Source organism: Arachis duranensis, chromosome 2, assembly GCF_000817695.3.
Source record: "Arachis duranensis cultivar V14167 chromosome 2, aradu.V14167.gnm2.J7QH, whole genome shotgun sequence".
Taxonomy (NCBI): domain Eukaryota; kingdom Viridiplantae; phylum Streptophyta; class Magnoliopsida; order Fabales; family Fabaceae; genus Arachis; species Arachis duranensis.
The window spans coordinates 36,225,123-36,242,414 of NC_029773.3; the positions used below are offsets into that span (position 1 = coordinate 36,225,123).

Below are 17,292 nucleotides of genomic sequence, written 5' to 3' on the forward strand. Positions count from 1 at the left end.
CACCCTGTCACGACACGGCTATTCAGCTGTCGGTTCACGATCATGTCGGAATAGAATCCAGTGATTCTTTTGCGTCTGTCACTAACGCCCCACAATCGCGAGTTATCAATTCTAGCTTATACCACGAAGATTCCGATTAAGGGATACAAGAGATAAACATTCAAGCCTTGTTTGCTTGTAGAACAGAAGTGGTTGTCAGGCACTCGTTCATAAGTGAGAATGATGATGAGTGTCACATAATCATTCACATTCATCATGTTCTTGGGTGCAAATGAATATCTTAGAACAAGAATAGGCTGAATTGAATAGATGAACAATAGTAATTGCATTAATACTCGAGGTACAACAGAGCTCCACACCTTAATCTATGGTGTGTAGAAACTCCACCGTTGAAAATACATAAGAACAAAAGTGATCATTGATTTCGGCCCCAGAGAGGGAATCAGAAGAACCAAGATGAAAATACAATAGCAAAAGGTCCTATTTGTAGAGAACTAGTAGCCTAGGGTTTACAAAGATGAGTAAATTACATAAAAATCCACTTCCGGGCCCACTTGGTGTGTGCTTGGACTGAGCATTGAAGCATTTTCGTGTAGAGACTTCTCTTGGAGTTAAACGCCAACTTTTGTGCCAGTTTGGGCGTTTAACTCCCATTCTTGTGCCAGTTCCGGGGTTTAACGCCGGGAAGTTTTGAGCTGATTTGGAACGCCAGTTTGGGCCATCAAATCTTGGGCAAAGTATGGACTATTATATATTGCTGGAAAGCCCACGATGTCTACTTTCCAACGCAGTGGAGTGCGCGCCAATTGGGCTTCTGTAGCTCCAGAAAATCCACTTCGAGTGCAGGGAGGTCAGAATCCAACAGCATCTGTAGTCCTTTTTAGTCTCTGAATCAGATTTTTGCTCAAGTCCCTCAATTCAGCCAGAAAATACCTGAAATCACAGAAAAACACACAAACTCATAGTAAAGTCCAGAAAAGTGAATTTTAACTAAAAAACTAACTAAAACATACTAAAAACATACTAAAAACAATGCCAAAAAGCGTATAAATTATCCGCTCATCAGTGGTCGTCACTGGAGACACCAACGAAGTAATCACTGAACGGTCCTCCTCCAAATCCATCGCCACCCTGGCCCAAATCATCTCCCACACCAGACCCGTACCACTCTCCACCATGACCTCCAGGACGAGGACTAACGCCCGCTATCCCAGCAAGGATCCCGGCACCCCCTCCACCATCATGGCCTCTGTCCTCTCCTCCACCAGCCACACGTTGATCACCATCGTCGTCATCCTCACCATGACCGCTGTGATCGTCAACTCCATGATGCGCCCTGCTTCGTCCTCCACGGCCACGTCGCCTTCCTCCATCCCTACCCATAGCGTCACCATCCACTCACGCCGGCTCCTTCGTGTCCCGACACAAGCTCTCCGCTCAAACCGACGCCTATTCGGAACATCGTCAACACGATCCATCTCATGCACTCGTCCGACACCCCTCTGTGTCGCCTCGACCGAAATAGGCACGGCTCTCGGTACCCTAAGGTACATCTCAGGTGAAAAGAATCTCTTACCATGCTGAACCCACCAATCCAAGAAATCATGTGAAGGACCTAGGTCTACCACAACATCAAACTAGAGAACATGATCCGCACGGTTGTCCCAATGAAGATGCTAGAATTGCAAGCTATATGGGAACCAGATCACCGCCTCTGCCATCCTTCGACATCAAGAAGTTGATGTTTAGGGCGGGCTGGCACCGGGGCTGTACTCCACCGAACTGCGATAGCACCCGATCAATCTGGTGCCACTCTATGACGGTGAAATATATCAATGCCGTCACACACCACCATAACGCCGTATGCCGAGGCTCCAACACCTCCGGATTTACAACTTGAAGGACGTCGGGAGAGCTATACGGCATCCAAATAAATTGCAATTACATAGCATCAACGTTAGGCCATACGGTGATGCTAAGTATGAAAGGTTACTTAATTAAAACTAAAGGGTTCGTATACTTACATCCACAGCCTGTAACAGGTCTATCCTCAGCCTACACATCTGCACTTGAGGTCCCTTCCCGCTAGCAGAAGGATTGTGACCTGACCACCTGCAACTCACATCGGTGGTATAACAAAAGCAAAATATCACCACATAGTATAACATTAAAAGCAAACATGGAATAAAATCATTTAAGACGAAACATAAAAAAACGATAGCAGTACCTCGAGGCTAAGGGCCAGCTGAACGTATCATACCCAGCAGGTCTAAACCTAGGAAAGTGCTAGAAGATCCAAGACTGAAGTAGCTGTAACGAACCGGCTAACTTCACAACATGTCTGTTGGCCACTCAGCACATGCACAAGTACAACCACGCGAGTGCTGCTGACCGCCAACTGTAACCACCCATTTCCCCAAGCATAGCCACGTAAGGTATCCACCCAATGTGAATACGGTTACCGCACTTGTCGGCAAACAGATAAGTGCCTAACAGTATCATGATATTGGCCCGAGCATGGCGCCTGACTGTCTCCTCGTCGGCTCCCTCAGGGCACTCTCCAAACGTCTCCTGGAACCAGCCGCAGTTCACTGTAAACTTCTGGATTTGGTTCGCAGGAGGTAACACACCAAGCAACTCCTGGAACCACACCCAAGCTAGACAGCCACCCTGGATGTATGTCTGGAAATCCGTCAAGCAACCACTGACATAACGTCCGTCGACCGACAACTCCAACTGGTACGCCACGTCCTACAGTGTGATAGTGCACTCCCCGAACGGCATGTGAAATGTGTGCGTCTCCGGACGCCACCACTCGACGAAAGCACTACAAGGGGCTCATCCAATCTGAACCATCTCTAGTTCAGTCTCGCAAGATGGTATAATCCTGCCATCTGCAAGTACGGAACATACCTCTCGTCAAGTCGCATGCCTTGCTGCCGTCGCATGCTCGAGATGCATCGCTGGGGCTGCACATATAATGGACCAGATAATTAAAACCACTTACAAAACCACTAACAGAAACCACTAACAAAAACCACTCACAAAAACCACTAAAATAAACTACTAACATAAACCACTTGCAAAACCACTAATATAAACCACTAAAAAAACCACCATCAAAACCACAAACAAAACCACTAAGAAAACCACTAAAATAAACCACTTGCAAAACCACTAACATAAACCACTTGCAAAACCACTAACATAAACCACTAACAAAACCACTAACAAAACCACTGACAAAAACCACTCACAAAAACCACAAACAAAACCACTAACGTAAACTACTTGCAAAACCACTAACATAAACCACTAACAAAATCACTAACAAAACCACAAAGAAAACCACTAAAATAAACCAATTGCAAAACCACTAATAAAACCACAAACAAAACCACCAACAAAACCACTGACAAAACCGCATACATTGTCACTAACAAAACATAAAAAATCAGTGACATACAATGTTACCAACGTCACTTACCATAAAAACCACTAACATAATGTATATAAACAAACGAATAAGTTACTTAATCCTACTTTTAAAAAAAATATTACATACTAACCTCGTCGTTGATGACCCCGGCTATATGAACAACTCCATCCAAACAATATAGTCTGTCCGGATTATCCACCATGGGCTGAATATCCTGCTCGAGCCTTTGTTGGACCGAATCTAGGTCATTTTTCTGGGATTTTGTGGGTTATGATCATGAAAAAGTGGTTCGAATGAGGTTGGTTCGAACTCCTTTTATTGCCGAAGCAAGTGTAATTCGAAACAGACCAATTCGAATTACTACTAGAACCAAAAAATGAATAATTCAAATAAGCCAAATTTGAATTACTTAGGAACGCGTGCGTGGGTGTAATTCGAATCACCCTGATTCGAATTACTCTGTGTGTAGTTCAAATCAGTATGATTCGAATTACATGTAGATGAAGTTCAAATTAGGTTGATTCGAATTACATGTACATGAAGCAGGAGACATTTCTATATAGTTCGAATCAACCTAATTTGAACTTCATTTACATGTAATTCGAATCATACTGATTCGAACTACACACATGCACACACCCACTAATTCAAATTAACCTGATTCGAATTATACACACACAGTAATTCGAATCAGGGTGATTCGAATTACACCCATGCACGCGTTCCTAATTCAAATTTGGCTTATTTGAATTACTCATTTTTTGGCTCTAGTAGTAATTCAAATTGGTCTGTTTCGAATTACACTTGCTTCGGCTATAAAAGGAGTTCAAACCAACCTCATTCGAACCACTTTTCCATTATCATATCCCTCCAAATCCCAGAGAAAACGACCCAGATTCGCTCCAACAAAGGCTCGAGCAGAATATTCAGCCCATGGGGGATAATCCGGACAGACTATATCGTTTGGATAGAGTTGCTCATATAGTCGGGGTCATCAACAATGAGGTTAGTACGTAATATTTTTTTAAAGTAGGATTAAGTAACTTATTTGTTTGTTTATATATGTTATGTTAGTGGTTTTGATGGTAAGTGACGTTGGTAACATTGTATGTCACTGATTTTTTATGTTTTGTTAATGACAATGTATATGGTTTTATAAGTGGTTTTGTTAGTGATTTTGTCAGTGGTTTTACAAGTTATTTATGTTAGTGATTTTGCAAGTGATTTATGTTAGTGGTTTTGTTTTAGTGGTTTTTGTTAGTGGTTTTGTTAGTGGTTTTTCTTAGTGGTTTGTCAGTGGTTTTGCAAGTAGTTTATATTAGTGGTTTTGCAAGTGGTTTATGTTAGTGGTTTTGCAAGTGATTTATTTTAGTGGTTTTCTTAGTGGTTTTGTTACTGATTTTGTTAGTGGTTTATATTAGTGGTTTTGCAAATGGTTTATGTTAGTAGTTTATTTTAGTGGTTTTTGTTAGTGGTTTTTTTAGTGATTTTGTAAGTGGTTTTAATTATCTGGTCCATTATATGTGCAGACCCAGCAATGCATCTCGAGCATGCGACGGCAGGAAGGCATGCGTCTCGACGAGAAGTACGTTCCATACTTGCAGATGGCGGGATTATACCATCTTGCGAGACTGAACGAGAGATGGTTCAGATTGGATGAGCCCCTTGTCAGTGCTTTCGTCGAGCGGTGGTGTCTGGAGACGCACACATTTCACATGCCGTTCGAGGAGTGCACGATCACACTGCAGGACGTGGCGTACCAATTGGGGTTTCCGGTTGACAAATGTTATGGCAGTGGTTGCTTGACGGATTTCCAAACATACATCCAGGGTGGTCATCCAACTTCGGTATGGTTCCAGGAGTTGCTTGGTGTGTTACCTCCTGCGAACCAAATTCAGAAGTTTACAGTGAACTGCAGCTGGTTCTAGGAGACGTTTGGAGAATGCCCTTAGGGAGCCGACGAGGAGACAGTTAGGCGCCATGCTCAGACCTATATCATGATGCTGTTAGGCACTCAGCTGTTTGCCGACAAATGCGACAACTGTATTCACATTAGGTGGCTATCCTACGTGGCTAGGCTTAAGGATATGGGTGGCTACAGCTGGAGGTCGGCAGCACTCGCGAGGTTGTACCGATGCATGTGCTGGGTGGCCAACAGACATATTGTGAAGTTAGCCGGTCCGTTATAGCTACTTCAGTCTTGGATCTTCTGGCACTTTCTTGGGTTTAGACCTACTGGGTATGATACGTTCGGCTAGCCCTTGGCCTCGAGGTACTGTTATCGTTTTTTGTATTTCGTCTTAAATTATTTTATTCCATGTTCGCTTTTAATGTTATATTATGTGGTGATATTTTGCTTTTGTTATACCACCAATGTGAGTTGCAAGTGGTCAGGTCACAATCCTTCTGCTAGCGAGAAGAGACCTCGAGTGCAGATGTGGAGGCTGAGGATAGACCTGTTACAGGCTGGGGATGTAAGTATACGAACCGCTTATTTTTAATTAAGTAACATTTCATACTTAGCATCACTGTATGGCCTAACGTTGATGCTATATAATTGCAGTTTATTTGGATGACGTATAGCTCTCCCGACGTCCTTCAGGTTGTGCATCCGGAGGTGTTGGAGCCTCGGCATACGGTGTTATGGCAGTGTGTGATGGCATTCATATATTTCACCGTTATAGAGTGGCACCAGATTGATCAGGTGCTACCGCAGTTCGGTGGAGTACAGCCCCAACCCCAACCCACCCTAAACATCGACTTCTTGATATCGAAGGATGGCAGAAGCGATGATCGTTGGTTCCCATATAACTTGCAGTTTTAGCATCTACATTGGGACAGCCGTGCGGACCATATTCTCCGGTTTGTTGTGGCAGACCCAAGTCCTTCACATGACTTCTTAGATTGGTGGGTTCAGCATGGTAAGAGATTTCTTTCACCTGAGATGTACCTTGGGGATCCGAGAGCCTTGCCTATTCCGGTCGAGGCGACACTGAGGGGTGCCAGACGAGTGCCTGAGATGGATCGTGTTGACGATGTTTCGGAAAGGCGTCGGGTTGAGCAGAGAGCTCGTGTTAGGACACGAGGGAGCCAACGTGAGTGGAGGTGGCTCGACCAAGCCATGGAAGAAGGTGACGCTATGGGTAGGGATGCATGCAGACAACGCAGTCGTGGAGGACGACGTAGGGCCCGTCCTGGAGTTGACGATCATAGTGGTCATGGTGAGGATGATGACGATGGTGTTCAGCATGGAACTGGTGGGGGAGAGGACGGAGGACATGATGGTGGACGGGGCGCCGGGATCCTTGCTGCGATAGGGGGCGTTAGTCCTCGTCCTGGAAGTAATGGTGGAGAGTGGTACGGGTCTGGTTTGGGAGATAATTTGGGCCAGGGTGGCGATGGTCTTGGAGGAGGACCGTTTAGTGATTACTTCGTTGGTGTCCCCAGTGACGACCACGCAGTTCATGAGAGTCAGACATAAGTTAGTTCGGGGTAGCTATTTTCAAACTTGCTTACCAGTGATGGTCTTGATGCGGAGTTCGGTGGTTCACACTTCCTAGATGAAATCAGTGCCATTAAGCAGGAAGATGATGCGGCACGTCGAAGGACACAAACTACGGGGCGGTACCCCTTCTGGGTCTGCTTCTGGGTCTGCTCACGAGTATTTTGTGTTGGGTGGTACCCCTCCTTCCGCCTATGCTGGCGAAGTACATTCAGTTGCCGAACCGTCAAGGGCACCTGTCCACGGAGATTCACTTCCGTCAAGGTCTTCCCCACGTCCTTCGCCAATCCAACCTAGGCCACCTCCATAGGCAGGCCCGGATGATGACGAGGATGACATTGAGGACGAGAAGCCGCTCGTCTGAAGAGGCCAGAGGACACGGATTTTCCGTCGTTGCTTCACTGGATCGCATCTATTTAGATGACCTTTTTATTTGTATCACTTTTATATATCATCAGTGTGGTACATTGGCTTGCTTTATTTATTTATGTTATGTATGTATTGGACCTGCTTTGGTTCTTGTTACTTAGGGTACGTACCTTATTGCAATATTTTGTATCACTTATGTTGAAAACTTGTGTGTGCTATTTTATTGGCGTAGAGTATGTCATGGTTGCTTAAGTATATTACATCGAGTGACGTTTAAGCATAACGTAAGCGTATACTTAAGAAACGAAACACATCAAGCAATTAAGTACGCACAAATACATCATATTAAGTAACCAAAGTTTCATAATTAACAACTTCAAGTAACAAACCCTAAAACAGTGGAATCAAAATACAAAAGTGGTAATAAGATAGTAATTAAGCTAACAATAAACCTACTCATCTCTCCCAGTGAAACTTGGTCCTTCGACTTGTGGGCAACTCCGACGTGTGTCCTGGTTGCCTATAGAGACCACATTTCTTCGGCCTGCTCGGATCCGCTTCGTCCATAGTAGTCCGTATCCTGGTAGACCTAGGACGTCCCTCACTCGCACGCCTCTTGGTGGGGTCTGGTATCACTGTCGGCCCATCGTACGGTGGCCAAAGACCCTCAGGGATGAAAGGTGTGAACCCCATCCAGTATACACTAAAGACCAAGCTAGGACAATACACGTGGTGGACATACGTCTGCCTAGTAAGCCGTGAATAGGCACAACATGCCAAGGCTCAACACGGGTAATGAAGCACCTGAAAATATTCGCAGTCACATGTTTGAGACCCGAGTGAGACCCTGTAGCTACCAAGTGAGAACGAACCAGTAGGAGTCGTCTCCGAGACGGTGAACTCCGAGTTATCTCTATCGTACAAAGTCACCGTGAAGCACCTCGCCGTCTTCAGATTGGCCTCTATACACTTCACCATATGTTGACTGAACTGTTGTCCAGTTCCTAACTGGTCCTCTGCCTCTTTCCCCTAGCGAACGAATAGTTCTGCCAACGTCCCGTAAGTAGCCTTCACCAGCGAGCACACCGGGAGATTCCTGACCCCCTTCAGGATTGAATTAACACACTCGGAGATATTTGTCGTCATGTGACCGAATCTCCTACCTTCATCCCAATGTTGAGTCCACAATAAATACTCGATCCGGTTAGCCCACTCACACATGGCAGGGTCTTCAGACCGCAGAATATCAAACCAATTATCGAATTCCACCTCGGCCTTAGCATAAGTTGCATTCACAAGAAGCCTCCTTGCGTCCTTGCCCTTCAAGGTCAGGACAAAATTTGCTGCCACATGTCGAATGCAGATTGCACGGTAGGCAGCTGGAGGTAGCCAGCCTACGTCGGGAGCCTCAAGCGCAGCCTTGATGCCGTTGTGCCTATCTGATATAACTAACAGACCCGGTTGCGGGGTCATGTGCTGCCAGAGATGGGAGAGAAAGAAGGATCAGGACTCGGTATTCTCACCCTCAACTAGTGCAAATGCAACAGGCAGTATGTTGGAGTTCCCGTCCTGTACAATCGCGACGAGCAACGTACCTCTATACTTACCATACAGGTGGGTGCCATCAATACTCACCAACGGCTTGCAATGCCTGAATGCCTCAATACATGGTGGATACGTCCAGAAGAGCCGGTGAAAATAAGCTTGCGAGTCGTCGACCTGGCCCCCAACTCGAACATGACTCGTTCTAAGGACTGCAATAGTACCAGGCATCGTCAACTAAACTCTTAACACCGACCGCGGGAGCTCGTTATACGACTCATCCCAATCACCATAGATGTGGCCAACGGCCTTCTGCTTCGATAACCAAACCCTCCTGTATGTCGGCCTGAACCCAAAGTGTGCCACTGTCGCATTCAGGAGTACCTTGATGCTGACGGATGCATCAGCTCTAACCATTGGCATGATGAATGCCGATATCACATGATAATCCAAACTCCTTTGATCGCTTTTTACTTCCCAAAAACCCTTGCACAGCCGAAAACTAAGCATAATCAACCATGTGCACCCATTCCCAAACTCTGAACACTTCCCAATATATCGGCGATAGTCAGACTCCACCACCTTGTACTGTACCCCGCGTCGGATGCTATACGTCGTCATACTTAACACAGCCTCGTCTTTATCCTGAAACTCTGTGAGACCTGTAGACCCCTGGCCACCTCTAGCACCAAATCCAGCAGGCTCCCCAGGAACCCCCTCCTGTCTCATGCCATCCAAGTCCAAAGATGAAATGTGCGGAAGGTACTACTGTGTGCCAGAGCTAGAACCACCTCCAGCCTTAGCTGGCTGGCTCGCTCCAATATCATCGCCACTGTCATCGGCAATGATATCTGGCTCCACATCATCATCGTCAACATCATCCAGCAATGCATTGCCCAGACCAACCGGTGCAGCACATTGTGAAGAAGTCGGCATAATATCCCCTACTCCAACCTCTCTGCCTCCACTACAGTTGAGATCAACAGCGAACGACGGGGAGGCAACAGACTCGACCAAAGGTTTATTCACAGGGACAGACGAAGATACACCAACAGGTCTGGAGCTAGAACCGGCTACCGTGCCTATAGTGTGCGTATTCCGGTTCGAACCCCGAGTTAGATACGACATCAACCAACTTCGCCAGCAGCTCAGGTGTCCTAACCTCGGAAAACTGTCGACAACAATGAAACATGACCTGCAAGTCCTCATCACTCTCGATTGTGAAATAATCATACTTCGCAATTTCTTGCAGCACTGAGATCGAAATGCGATAAAAAAATTTCTTAACTCGTTTCACGCCTTGCAGACCAAGTTTTTGTAGTACAGAATTAATAATGTCATCATAGCTCATCGTAGGCCTCATAAAAATACTGAGAGGATCCTTATCGGTGAACTTGACACCAGATCATGTTTTCCTCTTAATCGTTCCTCTGTGATGAACCAACACTACAAAACTCTCCTCACCAGCCATTTTCTCACTCTAATGAGATCAATTCACGTTTACACCATATTTATACATGTTTGGCCCTGTATAATTCAAACCAGTGTAATTCGAATTATACTTTGTGTAATTTGAATCAGCCAAATTCGAATTACTTAGAAACGCGTGCGTGGGTGTAATTTAAATCACCCTTATTCTAATTACTATGTGTATGTAATTTGAATCAGGTTGATTCGAATTAGTGGGTGTGTGCGTGTGTGTGTAATTCGAATCAGTGTGATTCGAATTACATGGAGAAGAAGTTCAAATTATATTGATTCGAACAATATAGAAATATGAACTGGTTGATTCATGAACCAGTTTTTGATTTGGCTGATTTGTGTAAATATTTTCTCCTCATGGCTTAATACAGTGATTTGTCCTTCTTTAATTATCTTTGTATTGCAAGTGTTTGATCTCTTGATTGATGGGTTGGATTGTTGAATATGAGCTTAATTGTGATAAGTTTGCATAATGCACGTTAAGTGTTTGATGAAATGACTAAGTCAACTTTTGTTAGATTCATATGAAATGACCATCATATGCTCTCAACTTATCTCTTGTTTAGCATGCTCTATGATTTTTTATGATGATCAACTTGAATTTACCAATCCATTCCATTGTTTCTTGAACTTGAAGATCCAAACACCCATGTCCGACATGATTTTTATTCCTTTGTTAATGGGTGACTTGCTTGTGAATGCATTGATCTTAATTGAATTCAAATTTTTCATTGTTCATCTTAGCAATTGAATTGAGTAATCACATTACAAGTGTTCATTCTTTGATGTCTTGATCAAACATCTTTTGCTATAACTTAAGCACATTGTTTATGTGATTCTCACACCTTCAAGATGAACAAATAACATTTCACTTTGCTTAAATTGTTATTATTGTTGTGCACCATTTTTAATAATGAACTTTTATGTCCACAACCCCAATACCCATTTTCACAAACAGAAGAAAGTAAAAATTACTATTGATCCATCAAATTACAATAGAGTTCCCTCCCCCAATGAAGTGAGGTTTAGTGGATCATAGTTCTCTTATAAAGAAAATTCAAAAAATGGAAATGCATAAAACTGGAAATTCAACTAAGTACAAGCAAGTAGAAAAGTGATCAAAAGTGTAGAGTAGATATCTAGAATCCAGAATCCCGAGTCCTCTTTAAGTTCAAAGCTCCATCTATTTGTAATGCCTCCCCAAGTATTCACTTGATTCTTTCTCTTTTGGAACTTCAAACTTCTGCTTTTTGGCACTGCACTTGGCGCTTGTTGCTGAGCGCGAAAAGTGAGCGCCAAGTAAATAATTACCATCGTGCGTACGCATCAAGGGTTGTGCGTACGCATCAAGGGTTGTGCGTATGCATCAGTCTTCAATTCTTCCTCGGAGTAGCATCGAATATGCTTGCTTGTGAGCGTGACTGGCGAGCGCTAGGGCAAGCGTGACACCTCCAGGAGAGCACTACACTTGCTAGTCAGCACGAATGGAGAGTGCTTGGCACTTTTGAGTGAGCGTGTGTGCAAGCGTGAGTGGAGTGCGCCAGGCACTTTGGTACTGGCGCTCTTGAGTGAGCGTGTGTGCAAGCGTGAGTGGAGAGCGCCAGACACCTTGATGCCTCTCCAAAGGCCAAGACCTATCCCCCTATCCCATCTCTCTACTTCTATTTTCTTTTTTCTTTTTTTTTTTTTACTCGAGGACGAGCAAAATTCTTAAGTTTGAAGTTGGAAGCTCCGCTTTTTGCTCCTTAATTTACCTTTATGGCACCAAAAACTGAAGCATTCTCAAGGATAAGGAAAGGAAAAGTTCTCGCCTCCGAGTCATGGGAGACCACAAGATTCCTTACCACGACCCATCAAGACCATTTCTATGACGTGATGAGGAAGAAAAAGGTGATTCTCGAAGTCCACTTCAAGCTGAAAAACGGTGAATACTCAAAGATCATGTACCAAGTTCTAAGACGGGATTGAAAAATTCTGGCCAATCCCGTGACCGAGGTGAGCACATTGATGGTGCAAGAGTTTTATGACAACGCCTGGATCACAAAGAAGCATGATACAATCGTGATTCCGGAGCCAAAAATTGGCACACCATGGTCAGAGGGCACATTCTGGATTTTAGCCCTGGAAGTGTGAGGGTGGCGCTATAACTACCATAACCACGAAATGACCCTCACTAATACACTCAAAAGGTCAACATTGATGAAAGGTTAGAGCAACTTCTTGCTAACATCTGCGTGCCTGGAGCTCAGTGGAGGAGGAATGCTCAGGATAAGCCTTACCAACTACGAAATTTTAGCTTAAGCCAATGGCTAGAAGATGATTGGAGTTCATCCAACGTTCGATCATCCCTACGAGTAACCGTTCTGAAATTACAATCGAGAAAGCAGTGATGATCCACTGCATTATGCTCGACAATGAGGTGGAGGAACATAAAGTGATCCCTCAAGAGATTTACAAAATAGCTGACAAGCCCTCCACTCAAGCAAGGCTAGCATTCCTTGATCTCATCTACCGCCTCTGTGCAGCAGCTGAAACTCACATTGAGGATGATACCTCGATCGACGTCGAGAGACCGATCTCCAAGAAGGGTATGGAGCACGGAAAAAGACCACAGCAAGAGCCAGTTCCACTAGCTCCACATGATCTTCCGGAGATACCTCAGGGGATGTACTTTCCTCCCTGAAATTATTAGGATCAGTTGACCACATCCATAGGACAGCTATCTTCATCTGTTGCTGAGATAAAGATGGAGCATAAAGATCACACATGTATCATGCTTCTTTATGACCCAGGCATTGGCATAAAACTCTTGCACCTTAAATGTGCCCACCTCGATCACGGGATTGGCGAGAATTTTTAAAAAACAGAGTTTAGAAAAGTGCAGAAAGAGAAGCTAAAATTTATTTGTTGCTTCTGCATTCATGTTCATGGTGGCTGATTACCATTAGAAAATTAGGTGAAAATTTTATTTCTTTTCTACCAATCTTACCCTTCATTTTTTCTATAAAAAGAATACTAGTAACCATTACTTTTATAGCTTCACAGCGGTTCTTCCTAGTTCTTCATTCTAATTTATTTTTTTCATGAAAATATTTTAGATTTGTTTCAATCACTAACAAGGTGAATATTTTAATTTTCTTCATTATTTTTAAAATTTTCTTTCATATTTTAATTTTTATGTTTTTTATTTTTTATATTTTAATTTTTATACTTTTTATTCAATTGACATATGTTCTTGAATTTTATAAAATTTTTATTTTTTTTATCTGTATAAGTTTTTTTTTATTCTTTGATCTACTCTATTTTCGTTTTGTATAAAAAAAATTATTTTTTATTTGAATTTGTAAAATTTGTAATTGTAATTACTATATACATTTATTATCAAAATTTTGTATAATATAAATTATGATCCTATCAAAAAGAAAATAAATGAAAAACTAATTATAAGTAAGAGATAAGTATGGTTTTGGTCCCTAACGTTGAGGGTTAGAATCGAAACCGTCCCTCATCTAATTTTTTATTTAAAATCATCCATAACGTTTTTTTTTCATATTAAAATCATCCTTCTTAATAAATTTTTTTTATTTTATTCCTAATCTACCCCTATTCCTATTTTAATAATAAAAGTTATAAAATTTATTAAAAAAAAAAAGAAAACGCGTGTTCTCTCCTGTCCAGATCAACCTAGACCCTCTCCCCTCCTTCTCTTCTTCCCTATCTCAAATCTCCTCGAACCAGAGCTCACTGCCGGCAAGCCTCTCCTGCTTCACCACGCAGCAACGTGGAGTCTCCTCTGTTTCACCGCTGCCAGCGAGCCTCCCTGCTTTTCCTCCCTCAGTCCCTGACGCAGAAGGAATCAGAGCCACCACTACCTGTTACCCTCCCTCCAGCCCCTTGATTTAATTCTGGGTTGGTTTAGCTGGATTTTAATTTTTTGTTAGTTGATTTTAGGTTATTAAATTGCTGAAAGTTGCTGCTGAATTGTTGTTGTTGTTGTTGAATTAGCTTAGGTTATTGAATTTCTGTTAATGGTTAATTGTATACAAGATCCATGGTTGTTGTTGTTCTTCTGCATCTGGTGGTTGTTTCCTTATTTTTTACTTCTGCTGTTCTTCCGCTTCTGGTTGAGCTTGTTGTTATCCATTGTTGTTCTTCTGCATTTGTGCATCTGCTTCTAGTTAATGTTGACGAAGAAGATGGGTGTTAAGGAAGAGTTCTGGGTTTGTTTTTCTGAGTTTGATTTCTAGATCTGAGATCTGGGTTCTGATGAGGATAACGATGATGATGTTGATTTTCTGAATTTTGGTTGGTGTGATGCAGATGATGATGGAGTGGCAATAGGCAGTAAGTGGGTAGTAGTGTTGGTGTTGGTAGTGTTGGTGTTGGTTCTGGCAGTGGTGTTGGTGGTGGTAGTAGTGGAGGAGGTAATTGTGTTGGTGGTGAAACTATTTTTGTCCAAAAAAATTAAAAGAACGATTCTAAATCAAAAATTAGATGAGAGACAGTGTCGATTCTAGCCCTCAACGTTAGGGATCAAAACCATACTTATCCCTATAAGTAACAATAGAATCATAAATAATGAAAATTCATAGTTTAAAATAATACTTAATTAAAAAATATTGATAATACTAAAAATTATAGAATTTTTTTTATTTGACATTATAAAATTTATAGTACTCTTTCATATTTTTATAATGTTATTACATTATTCAAAAAGGTTGAACGTGCTTCTTGTGCAAACAATATTTATTTTACTATAATTCATTTTTTATATAAAAATTGTCAAACATAAATAATGTTAACACAAACTTACTTTTCATCAAAATCAATTTTGCAAAATCAATTTATACGAACTCCTACATACATAATGTGTTTGAATTACGTTTGTAAACAGAAGTTTATATAAAATTAAGTTTGAAAATTTGATTTTGATTAAGAGTGAATTGATATTAACGTGATTTATATTTAGTAATTTTCATTCAAAATGAATTATAGTAAAGTAAATATTCTTTGGATTACATTATATAAAATCACTTTTAGATGAAAAATTACAAAAAAAAATTTAAATAATTATTTTATATTATCATATAATTTTATTTTAGATATTTTTCAAAATGAATTATAGTAAAAAACATATTCTTTGGATTACATTATATAAAATTACTTTTAGATGCAAAATTACAAAAAAAATATGTAAATAATTATTTTATATTATCTTATAATTTTATTTTAGATATTTAAATACATTTTAATATTTTTTTAGTAGTCTCAATGTTCTTTACTCTAATAGGATTAATAAAATCATAATGCAAAACAAAAAAATATTTCATACAAAAAAATAACATTAACAATTAAAAAATTCATATAAACAAACAATAATAAGAGTTTTATAAAAAATAATGATATGCATGGGAGTGTATCGGAGAAAAACATTATAAAAAAATAAATATATGAATAATGAAGGACACAATTGGTACATAAAAATTTTTTTCAATCCAACCTAAAAAAGTGAACGCAAAAGCAAGAATTTATAGCTTTTGGTAACCGTGGGTTGAAAAGTAAAATCACTTCTACGTTCAGATGATAAAAAAGTTGCCAAACATACAAATAAAGCGTTCAAGAGACTCGAAAAGCACTTCTCTCTTCTTCAACGCGTTTGTCAAACACACCCTATGTCATAATCAAACCCATTTGATTAGAATAATCAGACATAATCAAACCCATTTGATTAGAATAATCAGACAACTGTCACTTACAACAATCCATTCTGGCCTCACATACACTCAACCGAAGATAATGTGCCTATATAGAAGTAATGATGCAATCAATTTAGTATAATCAAACTAGATCACAAATCATAAAATAACAACTGGTGTGATAACCAAACTCCCAAAATCTATATCAAACTAAACGCCGGAATGACCAAAAAACAAGTTCAAGGTTATAATCAAACTCCAAGATTATAACCCTAAGCTTTATTCAAAGTTCATACTCCAATTATGATTTATATAATGAAACTCCAAGACATAAATTCAAGGGAAAAAAACAAATAGGTCCCTGACTTTTCAAACTTTTGACAAATACATCCCTGACAAAATTTAAATACAAAAAAGTTCCTGACTTTAACAAACGGAGGACAATTTAGTCTTTCCGTCTATTTGCCTCTCATACACCTAACGGAACTGGTTGACGTGGCTGAAACGGTATCCAGATGTCCGTTACAGTGCCACGTTGGAAGGGGAAAAAAGTTCGAAGGACAAATAGGTCCTTAAGAATTTTTTTTTTCAAAAATAATAAACTCATTTCTTAAATTCTCTCATCTACCTCTCTCCATTTTTATATTTCTCTCTACTATTTTTACTCTATATATAATTATATTTTATATTAGTAATTTGACAAATCAAAATATGTCATTCGATATTTTTTTACAATTAAAATATTTTAAATGTAAAATTATACACATTAAATTATTTTAAATTTTAGATAACGAATGTTAAAATTAATTACTAATAAAAAATTAGACTTTTTCATATAAAAATAATAACTAAAAATCTTATTATTTAATTTTTTATCTGCAGATATCTTGGTCTTCTTAGAAAAAAACTTTTGTCAACTTATGACTTTTTTGTAAAAGTAGTTTGATTTTATAAATCTTGTGTCATGCATAATTTATACTGTTAGAACAAAGTGAACTATAATTTAAAAAAATATATATTCTCGTAATGTTATTATGCATAAAAATACTAGTTCTAATATAATATACAAATGCACTAATGCTAACTTAATACATGAATGATGCACAAATGAACTAATGCTAACTTGATGCATAAATGAACTGATGTTAACTAATGTCACTGGTATGATGAAAACTGAACTAATGCAATTTAACAAATTCTAATATAATACACAAATGCACTAAAACTAACTTAATACATGAATGATGCACAAATGAACTAAT

General features: G+C 40.4%; 1 long non-coding RNA gene across 7 annotated transcripts in view; it reads right to left on the bottom strand.

Annotated features, from left to right (window-relative positions):
- Positions 1-271: 271 nt before the first annotated feature.
- The window catches only part of LOC107474292 (uncharacterized), a 20,417-nt gene continuing 3,396 nt past the window's right edge, over positions 272-17,292 (bottom strand). For 2 of the 7 annotated variants that reach the window (XR_008005811.1, XR_002370542.2), the window contains exon 4: positions 15,767-16,136. This is a non-coding gene — a long non-coding RNA (uncharacterized LOC107474292). Of the gene's footprint in view, positions 934-2,024; positions 2,113-2,227; positions 2,970-15,766; positions 16,137-17,292 lie in introns of those variants that run through there. The other 5 variants (XR_008005812.1, XR_002370545.2, XR_002370543.2 and 2 more) reach the window with 5 other exon arrangements.